This window comes from Arachis stenosperma, chromosome 5 (genome assembly GCF_014773155.1).
Source record: "Arachis stenosperma cultivar V10309 chromosome 5, arast.V10309.gnm1.PFL2, whole genome shotgun sequence".
Taxonomy (NCBI): domain Eukaryota; kingdom Viridiplantae; phylum Streptophyta; class Magnoliopsida; order Fabales; family Fabaceae; genus Arachis; species Arachis stenosperma.
The window spans coordinates 15,258,889-15,269,618 of NC_080381.1; the positions used below are offsets into that span (position 1 = coordinate 15,258,889).

Sequence of the window (10,730 nt, forward strand, 5' to 3'; positions counted from 1 at the left end):
GCTTCTCTCTTTTTTTTTGTATTCACTGCTTTTTCTTGCTTCAAGAATCATTTTTATGATTTTTCAGATCCTCAGTAACATGTCTCCTTTTTCATCATTCTTTCAAGAGCCAACATTCATGAACCACAAATTCAAAAGACATATGCACTGTTTAAGCATACATTCAGAAGACAAAAGTGTTGCCACCACATCAAAATAATTAAACTGTTATAAAATTCAAAATTCATGTAATTCTTCTCCTTTTCAATTAAGAACATTGTTTATTTAAGAAAGGTGATGGATTCATAGGACATTCATAACTTTAAGGCATAGACACTAAGATACTAATGATCATAAGACACAAACATGGACAAACATAAAGCATAAATTTTCGAAAAACAAGAAAATAAAGAACAAGGAGTTTAAAGAACGGGTCCACCTTAGTGATGGCGGCTTGTTCTTCCTCTTGAAGGTCTTATGGAGTGCTTGAGCTCCTCAGTATCTCTTCCTTGTCTTTGTTGTTCATCTCTCATGATTCTTTGAGATCTTCTCTAATTTCATGGAGGAGGATGGAATGTTCTTGGTGCTCCACCCTTAGTTGTCCCATGTTGGAACTCAATTCTCCTAGGGAGGTGTTCAGTTGCTCCCAATAGTCTTGTGGAGGAAAGTACATCCCTTGAGGCATCTCAGGGATTTCATGATGAGCGGGGTCTCTTGTTTGCTCCATCCTTTTCTTAGTGATGGGCTTGTCCTCATCAATGGGGATGTCTCCCTCTATGTCAACTACAACTGAATAACAGAGGTGACAAATGAGATGAGGAAAGGCTAACCTTGCTAAGGTAGAGGACTTGTCCGCCACCTTATAAAGTTCTTGGGCTATAACCTCATGAACTTCCACTTCTTCTCCAATCATGATGCTATGAATCATGATGGCCCGGTCTAGAGTAACTTCGGACCGGTTGCTAGTGGGAATGATTGAGCGTTGGATAAACTCCAACCATCCTCTAGCCACGGGCTTGAGGTCATGCCTTCTCAATTGAAACGGCTTCCCTCTTGAATCTCTCTTCCATTGGGCGCCCTCTTCACAAATGTCAGTGAGGACTTGGTCCAACCTTTGATCAAAGTTGACCCTTCTTGTGTAAGGATGTTCATCTCCTTGCATCATAGGCAAGTTGAATGCCAACCTTACATTTTCCGGACTAAAATCCAAGTATTTCCCCCGAACCATAGTAAGCCAATTCTTTGGATCCGGGTTCACACTTTGATCATGGTTCTTGGTGATCCATGCATTGGCATAGAACTCTTGAACCATCAAGATTCCGACTTGTTGAATGGGGTTGGTAAGAACTTCCCAACCTCTTCTTCGGATCTCATGTCGGATCTCCGGATATTCACTCTTTTTGAGTGAAAAAGGGACCTCGGGGATCACCTTCTTCAAGGCCACAACTTCATAGAAGTGGTCTTGATGCACCCTTGAGATGAATCTCTCCATCTCCCATGACTCGGAGGTGGAAGCTTTTGCCTTCCCTTTCCTCTTTCTAGAGGTTTCTCCGGCCTTGGATGCCATAAATGGTTATGGAAAAATAAAAAGCAAATGCTTTTACCACACCAAACTTAAAAGGTTTGCTCGTCCTCGAGCAAAAGAAGAAAGAAGAGAGTAGAAGAAGAAGAAATGAGGAAGAAGGGAGTGGCTTTGTGTTCGGCCAAAGAGGGGGAGAAGTGGTGTTTACGTTGTGTGAAAATGAAGGGGTGAAGAAGGGTATATATAGGAGAGGTGGAGCTCATGGTTCGGTCATGTGTGGGTGGGTTTGGGAGGGAAAGTGGTTTGAATTTGAAGGGTGAGGTAGGTGGGGTTTTATGAAGGATGGATGTGAGTGGTGAAGAGAAAGATGGGATTTGATAGGTGAAGGGTTTTTGGGGAAGAGGTGTTGAGGTGATTGGTGAATGGGTGAAGAAGAGAGAGAGAGTGGTGGGGTAGGTGGGGATCCTGTGGGATCCACAGATCCTGAGGTGTCAAGGAAAAGTCATCCATGCACCAAATGGCATTCAAAATCACGTTTTGAGCCAATTCTGGCGTTAAACGCCGGGCTGGTGCCCCTTTCTGGCGTTTAACGCCAGGTTCTTGCCCTTTCCTGGCGTTTAACGCCAGTCTGGTGCCCCTTTCTGGCGTTAAACGCCCAGAATGGTGCCAGACTGGGCGTTAAACGCCCACCTGCTAGCCTTACTGGCGTTTAAACGCCAATAGGTTCTTCCTCCAGGGTGTGCTGTTTTTCTTCCTGTTTTTCATTCTGTTTTTGCTTTTTCAATTGATTTTGTGACTTCTTATGATCATCAACCTACAAAAAAAACATAAAATAAAAAGAAAATAGATAAAATATAACATTGGGTTGCCTCCCAACAAGCGCTTCTTTAATGTCAGTAGCTTGACAGAGGGCTCTCATGGAGCCTCACATTTTCTCAGAGCACTATTGGAACCTCCCAACACCAAACTTAGAGTTTGAATATGGGGGTTCAACACCAAACTTAGAGTTTGGTTGTGGCCTCCCAACACCAAACTTAGAGTTTGACTGTGGGGGCTCTGTTTGACTCTGATTTGAGAGAAGCTCTTCATGCTTCCTCTCCATGGTGACAAAGGGATATCCTTGAGACTTAAACACAAAGGATTCTTCATTCACTTGAATGATCAGTTCACCTCCATCAACATCAATCACAGCCTTTGCTGTGGCTAGGAAGGGTCTGCCAAGGATGATGGTTTCATCCATGCACTTCCCAGTCTCTAGGACTATGAAATCAGTAGGGATGTAATGGTCTTCAATCTTCACCAAAACATCCTCTACAAGTCCATGAGCTTGTTTTCTTGAGTTGTCTGCCATCTCTAATGAGATTCTTGCAGCTTGCACCTCAAAGATCCCTAGCTTCTCCATTACAGAGAGAGGCATGAGGTTTACACTTGATCCTAAGTCACACAGGGCCTTCTTGAAGGTCATGGTGCCTATGGTACAAGGTATGGAAAACTTTCCAGGATCTTGTCTCTTTTGAGGTAATTTCTGCCTAGACAAGTCATCCAGTTCTTTGGTGAGCAAAGGAGGTTCATTCTCCCAAGTCTCATTTCCGAATAACTTGTCATTTAGCTTCATGATTGCTCCAAGGTATTTAGCAACTTGCTCTTCAGTGACATACTCATCCTCTTCAGAGGAAGGATACTCATCAGAGCTCATGAAAGGCAGAAGTAGGTCCAATGGAATCTCTATGGTCTCATTCTGAGCCTCAGATTCCCATGGTTCCTCATTGGGGAACTCAGTGGAGGTCAGTGCATGCCCATTGAGGTCTTCCTCAGTGGCGTTCACTTCCTCTCCTTCCTCTCCAAATTCGGCCATGTTGATGGCCTTGCACTCTCCTTTTGGATTTTCTTCTGTGTTGCTTGGAAGAGTACTTGGAGGGAGTTCAGTAACTTTCTTGCTCAGCTGTCCCACTTGTGCCTCCAAGTTCCTAATGGAGGACCTTGTTTCAGTCATGAAACTTTGAGTGGTTTTGATTAGATCAGAGACCATGGTTGCTAAGTCAGAGGGGTTCTGCTTAGAATTCTCTGTCTGTTGCTGAGAAGATGATGGAAAAGGCTTGCTATTGCTAAACCTGTTTCTTCCACCATTATTGTTGTTGAAACCTTGTTGAGGTCTCTCTTGATTCTTCCATGAGAAATTTGGGTGATTTCTCCATGAAGAATTATAGGTGTTTCCATAGGGATCTCCTAGGTAATTCACCTCTTCCATTGAAGGGTTCTCAAGATCATAGGCTTCTTCTTCAAATGAAGCATCCTTAGTACTGCTTGGTGCATTTTGCATTCCAGACAGACTTTGAGAAATCAAATTGACTTGTTGAGTCAATATTTTATTCTGAGCCAATATGGCATTCAGAGTGTCAATCTCAAGAACTCCTTTCTTCTGATTAGTCCCATTGTTCACAGGATTCCTTTCAGAAGTGTACATGAATTGGTTATTTGCAACCATTTCAATTAGCTCTTGAGCCTCTGTAGGCGTCTTCTTCAGATGAAGAGATCCTCCAGCAGAGCTATCCAAAGACATCTTGGATAGTTAAGAGTGACCATCATAGAAAATACCTATGATGCTCCATTCAGAAAGCATGTCAGATGGACATTTTCTGATCAATTGTTTGTATCTTTCCCAAGCTTCATAGAGGGATTCTCCATCCTTCTGTCTGAAGGTTTGGACTTCCACTCTAAGCTTACTCAATTTTTGAGGTGGAAAGAACTTTGCCAAGAAGGCATTGACTAGCTTTTCCCATGAGTCCAGGCTTTCTTTAGGTTGTGAGTCCAACCATATCCTAGCTCTGTCTCTTACAGCAAAAGGGAATAGCATAAGTCTGTAGACTTCAGGGTCAACCCCATTAGTCTTGACAGTGTCACAGATTTGCAAGAATTCAGCTAAGAACTGATGAGGATCTTCCAATGGAAGTCCATGGAACTTGCAATTCTGTTGCATCAGAGAAACTAATTGAGGCTTAAGCTCAAAGTTGTTTGCTCCAATGGCAGGGATAGAGATGCTTCTCCCATAGAAGTTGGGAGTAGGTGCAGTAAAGTCACCCAGCACCTTCCTTGCATTGTTGTTGTTTTCGGCTGCCATGGTTTCTTCTTCTTTGAAGATTTCTGTCAGGTCCTCTACAGAGAGTTGTGCCTTAGCTTCTCTTAGCTTTCGCTTCAAGGTCCTTTCAGGTTCAGGGTCAGCTTCAACAAGAATGCCTTTGTCTTTGCTCCTGCTCATATGAAAGAGAAGAGAACAAGAAAATATGGAATCCTCTATGTTACAGTATAGAGATTCCTTGAGGTGTCAGAAGAACAGAAAATTAGAAGGAAGAAGTAGAGAATTCAAACTTAATCAGATAGAGTTCGAATTGTGCATTGAGGAAGAGTGGTACTCCAAAAATAGAAGGATGTGAGAAGAGGGGAAGAAATTTCGAAAATTCAATTGAAAATATTTTAAAAACATTTTGAAAAACTTTAATTGATTTTCGAAAACCAAGGGTGGGAAAGAAATCAAGTGATTTTTTGAAAAAGATGTGAAATTAGAAATCAAAAAGATATGATTAAAAACTGTTTTGAAAAAGATGTGTTTAAAAAGATTTGATTGAAAAGTTTTGGTTTTAAAAAGATATGATTGAAACGATATGATTTGAAAACAATTTTAAAAAAAAAAGATTTGATTTTAAAAATTAATGACTTGCCTAACAAGAAAAGATATGATTCAAACATTAAACCTTGCTCAACAGAAAAGGTAACATACTTGAAATGTTGAATCAAATCATTAATTGATAGCAAGTATTTTTGAAAAAGGAAAGAAATTGATTTTGAAAACATTTGATTGAAAAGATATGATTTGATTTTGAAAAACTTTGAAAACTTGAAAAAAAATTGATTTTGAAAACAAAATCTTCCCTCTTGTGCCATCCTGGCGTTAAACGCCCAGAATGGTGCACATTCTGGCGTTTAACGCCCAAATTGCTACCCTTTTGGGCGTTAAACGCCCAGCCAGGCACCCTGGCTGGCGTTTAAACGCCAGTTTGCCTTCCTTACTGGGCGTTTTGAACGCCCAGCTTTTTCTGTGTAATTCCTCTGCTGTATGTTCTGAATCTTCAATTCTCTGTATTATTGACTTGAAAAGACAAAAAAATATTTTTGGATTTTTAATAATAAGGAATGCACTTAAAATCAAATAACAATGCATGCAAGACACCAAACTTAGCAGTTTGTATACTACTGACACAAAACACTCAAGTCAATAGAATTCAAAGATCAGGGCAATGAAATCATCAAGAACAACTTGAAGATCAATGATGACATATGCATGAATGCAATAGAAACATGCAATTGACACTAAACTTAAGATGAGACTCTAGACTCAAACAAGAAACATAAAATATTTTTGGTTTTTTTTTTATGATTTTGAAAATTTTTTTTTGTGCTTTTTCGAAAATTATATGGAAATAGAAAATGAAGGTTTCAGAATTCTCAGTTTGGATTCCAGGAATCATTGCAATGCTAGTCTAAGACTCCGGTCCAGGAATTAGACATGGCTTCACAGCCAGCCAAGCTTTCAAAGAAAGCTTCGGTCCAAAACACTAGACATGGCCAATGGCCAGCCAAGCCTTAGCAGATCATTGCTCCAATAGCAAGATTGATAGAGATCAACAAGCTCTTGTGATGATAAGTTGAAAACTCGGTCCAATAAGATTAGACATGGCTTCTCAGCCAGCCAGATTTCAACAGATCATCATGAAACTCTAGAATTCATTCTTAAGAACTCTGAAGAAAAATACCTAATCTAAGCAACAAGATGAACCGTCAGTTATCCATACACAAAACAATCCCCGGCAACGGCGCCAAAAACTTGGTGTGCGAAATTGTGATCACTACTTTTCACAACTCAAATAATCCCTAGTAATGGCCCCAAGAACTTGGTGCTCAATACCATGGCATAAACACAACTTTGCACAACTAACCAGCAAGTGCACTGGGTCGTCCAAGTAATAAACCTTACGCGAGTAAGGGTCGATCCCACGGAGATTGTTGGTATGAAGCAAGCTATGGTCACCTTGTAAATCTTAGTCAGGCAGACTCAAATGGGTATGGTGATATACGAATAAAGCATAAAGATAAAGATAGAGATACTTATGTATATCATTGGTGAGAGCTTCAGATAAGCGTATGAAGATGCTTTCCCTTCCGTCTCTCTGCTTTCCTACTGTCTTCATCCAATCCTTCTTACTCCTTTCCATGGCAAGCTTATGCAAGGGTTTCACCGTTGTCAGTGGCTACCTCACATCCTCTCAGTGGAAATGTTCAACGCACCCTGTCACGGCACGGCTATCCATCTGTCGGTTCTCGGTCAGGCCGGAATAGAATCCAGTGATTCTTTTGCGTCTGTCACTAACGCCCCGCCTGCTAGGAGTTTGAAGCACGTCACAGTCATTCAATCATTGAATCCTACTCAGAATACCACAGACAAGGTTAGACCTTCCGGATTCTCTTGAATGCCGCCATCAATTCTTGCCTATACCACGAAGACTCTGATCTCACAGAATGGTTGGTTCGGTTGTCAGGCGAGCACTCAGTTGTCAGGCGATCAACCATGCATCGTGTATCAGGAATCCAAGAGATATTCACCCAATCTAAGGTAGAACGGAGGTGGTTGTCAGTCACACGTTCATAGGTGAGAATGATGATGAGTGTCACGGATCATCACATTCATCAAGTTGAAGAACATGTGATATCTTGGACAAAGAACAAGCGGAATTGAATAGAAGAACAATAGTAATTGCATTAATACTCGAGGTACAGCAGAGCTCCACACCTTAATCTATGGTGTGTAGAAACTCCACCGTTGAAAATACATAAGAACAAGGTCTAGGCATGGCCGTGAGGCCAGCCTCCAGATGATCTAAGAACTAGATGTCCAAAGATAAAAATACAATAGTAAAAGGTCCTACTTATAGGAAACTAGTAGCCTAAGGATTACAAAGATGAGTAAATGACATAAAAATCCACTTCCGGGCCCACTTGGTGTGTGCTTGGGCTGAGAAATGAAGCATTTTTCGTGTAGAGACTCTTCTTGGAGTTAAACGCCAGCTTTTGTGCCAGTTTGGGCGTTTAACTCCCATTTTGGTGCCAGTTCCGGCGTTTAACGCTGGGAATTCTGAGGGTGACTTTGAACGCCGGTTTGGGCCATCAAATCTTGGGCAAAGTATGGACTATCATATATTGCTGAAAAGCCCAGGATGTCTACTTTCCAACGCCATTGAAAGCACGCCAATTGGGCTTCTGTAGCTCCAGAAAATCCACTTCGAGTGCAGGGAGGTCAGAATCCAACAGCATCTGCAGTCCTTTTCAGTCTCTGAATCAGATTTTTGCTCAGGTCCCTCAATTTCAGCCAGAAAATACCTAAAATCACAGAAAAACACACAAACTCATAGTAAAGTCCAGAAAAGTGAATTTTAACTAAAAACTAATAAAAATATACTAAGAACTCAACTAAAACTACTAAAAACATACTAAAAACAATGCCAAAAAGCGTACAAATTATCCGCTCATCAGGCTTCTATTGTTGCCCTCTGGTTTGGTGCTGGCTAGTTTTGAGAGTACGTCAGCTCGGGCATTCTGTTCTCGGGGTATGTGACGGACCTCATATTCTCCAAATTGTCCAAGCTGTTCTCTGGTTTTGTCCAAATACTTTTTCATGATGGGGTCTTTGGCTTGGTAACTTCCTACTATTTGTGAAGTAACTACTTGTGAGTTGATGAGCGGATAATTCATACGCTTTTTGGCATTGTTTTTAGTATGTTTTAGTTAATTTTTATTATATTTTTATTAGTTTTTAGTTAAAATTCACTTTTCTGGACTTTGCTATGAGTTTGTGTATTTTTCTGTGATTTCAGGTATTTTCTGGCTAAAATTGAGGGACCTGAGCAAAAATCTGATTCAGAGGCTGAAAAGGACTGCAGATGCTGTTGGATTCTGACCTCCCTGCACTCGAAGTGGATTTTTTGGAGCTATAGAATCCCAATTGGCGCGCTCTTAATTGCATTAAAAAGTAGACATACTGGGCTTTCCAGAAATGTATAATAGTCCATACTTTGCCCGAGATTTGATGGCCCAAACAGGCGTTCCAAGTCAGCTCAAGAATTCTGGCGTTAAACGCCGGAACTGGCACAAGAATGGGAGTTAAAGGCCCAAACTGGCACAAAAGCTGGCGTTTAACTCCAAGAAAAGTCTCTACACATGAAAGCTTCAATGCTCAGCCCAAGCACACACCAAGTGGGCCCGGAAGTGGATTTTTATGTCATTTACTCATCTTTGTAAACCCTAAGCTACTAGTTCTCTACAAATAGGACCTTTTGCTATTGTAGTAGGAATCTGGCGATCATGTTTTTATGATTGAACCCTCTTTGGGAGGCTGGCCATTCGGCCATGCCTAGACCTTGTTCTTATGTATTCCCAACGGTGGAGTTTCTACACACCATAGATTAAGGTGTGGAGCTCTGTTGTACCTCGAGTATTAATGCAATTACTATTGTTCTTCTATTCAATTCAGCTTATTCTTGTTCTAAGATATTCATTCATACCCAAGAACATGATAAATGTGATGATTATGTGACGCTCATCATCATTCTCACTTATGAACGCGTGCCTGACAACCACTTCCGTTCTACAAGCAAACAAGGCTTGAATGTTTATCTCTTGGATTCCTTAATCAGAATCTTCGTGGTATAAGCTAGAATTGATGGCGGCATTCTTGAGAATCCGGAAAGTCTAAACCTCGTCTGTGATATTCCGAGTAGGATTCAAGGATTGAATGACTGTGACGAGCTTCAAACTCGCGATTGTGGGGCGTTAGTGACAGACGCAAAAGAATCACTGGATTCTATTCCGACATGATCGAGAACCGACAGATGAATAGCCGTGCTGTGACAGAGCACGTTGAATATTTTCACTGAGAGGACGGGACTGTAGCCACTGACAACGGTGATGCCCAACATACAGCTTGCCATGGAAAGGAGTAAGAAGGATTGGATGAAGACAGTAGGAAAACAGAGAGACGGAAGGGACAAAGCATCTCCATACGCTTATCTGAAGTTCTCACCAATGAATTACATAAGTATCTCTATCCTTATTTTATGTTTTATTTATCTTTTAATCATTAATCCTCATTAACCATTTGAATCCGCCTGACTGAGATTTACAAGATGACCATAGCTTGCTTCATACCAACAATCTCCGTGGGATCGACCCTTACTCGCGTAAGGTTTATTACTTGGACGACCCAGTGCACTTGCTGGTTAGTTGTGCGAAGTTGTGATAAAGAGTTGAGATTGCAATTGAGCGTACCATGTTGATAGCGCCATTGATTATCACAATTTTGTGCACCAAGTTTTTGGCGCCGTTGCTGGGGATTGTTTGAGTTTGGACAACTGACGGTTCATCTTGTTGCTTAGATTAGGTATTTTTCTTCAGAATTTTTAAGAATGAATTCTAGAGTTTCAAGGTGATGTTTTCATCATCACCAAAGCTGATTGATTCTCATCAATTTAGCTCTTGAATGCAATGTCCTGCTGAAGCTTGGCTAGCCATGTCTAATTTCTTTAGACTAAAGCTTTAGACTAACATTGCATGATTCCTGGAATTCTTATTAAAAATTTTGAATCTCTTTATTTTCTTCTCCATATAATTTTCGAAATATCCAAAAAAATTACAAAATCATAAAAACAAAAAATATTTTATGTTCCTTGTTGAGTGTAGTGTCTCATTTTAAGTTTGGTGTCAATTGCATGTTTCTATTCTTCTTGCATTTTTTCGAATTCAATCATGTGTCTTCATTGATCTTCAAGTTGTTCTTGATGATTTCCTTGCTCTGATCTTTAAATTCTCTCGTCTTGAGTGTTTTGTTGTTTCTCATATGCATTCTCAAGTTGTTAGTATCAATAGTATACAAACTTCTAAGTTTGGTGTCTTGCATTCATTGTTTATTTGATCTTAGTTTCATTTTGATTATTCCTCATTATTAAAAATTCAAAAAAAATTTTAATTTGTGTCTTTTCAAGTCAATAATACAGAGAATTGAAGATTCAGAACATATAGCAGAGGAATTACACAGAAAAAGCTGGGCGTTCAAAACGCCCAGTGAAGAAGGAAAACTGGCGTTTAAACGCCAGCCAGGGTACCTGGCTGGGCGTTTAACGCCCAA

General features: G+C 40.5%; 1 non-coding gene across 1 annotated transcript; it reads left to right on the forward strand.

Annotated features, from left to right (window-relative positions):
• The first annotated feature begins 4,119 nt into the window (after positions 1-4,119).
• On the forward strand, positions 4,120-4,223 carry LOC130983573 (small nucleolar RNA R71). The gene has a single exon (XR_009087557.1). It is a non-coding gene; the product is annotated as a small nucleolar RNA R71 (small nucleolar RNA).
• Positions 4,224-10,730: the final 6,507 nt, after the last annotated feature.